This window comes from Morone saxatilis, unplaced genomic scaffold (assembly GCF_004916995.1).
Source record: "Morone saxatilis isolate NCDOM2014 unplaced genomic scaffold, NCSU_SB_2.0 Contig7, whole genome shotgun sequence".
NCBI classification, from domain to species: Eukaryota; Metazoa; Chordata; class Actinopteri; family Moronidae; genus Morone; species Morone saxatilis.
Window position 1 is genome coordinate 18161431 of NW_023340246.1, and position 1738 is coordinate 18163168.

The following is a 1738-nucleotide window of genomic DNA, read 5'->3' on the forward strand; positions in this document are numbered from 1 at the left end:
TCTATGCTGGGAGTTAAAGGACAAACTTCATATGCTTTAATAATTAGATGTACATATCGCAGTAGGATAAGATGTAAAGATGATCAAATGAATTATAAATTCCATTTCCATTCAGCTGCTTCAGTTTCCAGGGTCCTATTGTGCACAGTGGCTCACTTCACACTGCCATAACTTAACGGGACACTGGAATCTTCAATGTTATTAGTAAGACCTGACCTTTATACTATGACAAGTCAACAGGTCTGTTGGATAAAGGTCATTTGAAGCACCTTAAACCTTAAATCTGTTTGAAAAATAAATTAAAGGTAACCAGTCCTTTCTCCTATCTGGATCCTATTTTCCCATGTGACTCATGGGGCCAACACAATCTTGGGAATTAGTCCAGGTATCTTTTAGTGAGAGGTCTGCAGCCGGCAGCCACAAAACTGGCTGTAATGTTAATCATCTTGGACAATTGTGCACTGCCAATTTTAACGCCCGTCTAAACATGCTTTGTATTTCCCCAGCGATATGCTAAGACTGTTATTCTAAATGTCTGACAACATTTAGTGGAGAGGAACTCAAACAATCTTCCAACTCTGGTTTTGGTCGATTTAAAACCCTTAATTAACCATTAAACATGGAAAATAAGGTCCATTTTAGAAAAATAACTGTTTACTCTTTAAACTTAGCATTGTCAAAAAAAATTTAATAGCATGTTTATGTAATTACTGAAAATAAAAAACCCATTATTGGAGGCCTTAGGACAGATTTTTATGTAAAGGTAAAATGTATGTAATGTGAATAGAGATACTGCAACCAAAATTAACAATGATTGTGATAGAAGTAAGATACAGACATACTGATACAACTGTATACTACTAATAAAACAGTTAAGAAATAAGAGGTGATGTATATACATAAATGTAGGATATAGTAAAAATCCACAGAATATATCTTTTCTGTAATATAGCGTAGTAAAGAGAATGCAATCTTTCACATAAATACATTTGGCTACCTGATTAATAAGGTAACTGATTAAGTATAAATGAATTAATTATAAAAGGTGTATTTAAAGGTGTGTGTCTTAAATTTTTCCTCTGGGTTGCAACCAACAATATTCTTTATACAGAATTTTCACATCTTTTTATGCTCCAAAGGGCATTTGGACTGGATTTAGGTCCAGAACACACCAACACAAAGCACTTTCAGGTTGGCTCCTTTCACAGTGACTCTTTTTAATAACTCATGTTTTGTCTTTTGGACAGTTCCAATCCCCACTCCCGCCTTCAACAACAGCTCTCACACAACAGCAAGTCGGTCACTGTACTTTGCTTCCTCATGTGGTATCAACATGTAATAATCTCCAGTTTGAAAGGCTGTGAAGCCCTCAGTCCGTTTAAGGCTGATCACAAAGGTGGGGGAAGGGTGAGCGATGTTTGGAGGCCTAAAATGGACTGCAACACTGAGGCGCCTGGGCACTGGTGGATGTCCTTCAAAATCCTCAAATCCAATAACATATTTCCTGGCATTTTATTTTAATGTTAATTTATTGAACATTTAGGGTGTTGTGTTGATGTCAGTTTATAAAAGCAATAACAGCAGGTACAAACTTTTACAAGGAGCACATATCTGTCCATGTATCTGAACACCTGCAGGTCTCCTGGTCTGTGGCAGTCTCCTCATTCCTCTATGGCACTCTGATGCCCTCAACCTGTTTAAACAGTCTGGCAGATAAACTGCTGTGTTTGTGGCTGCT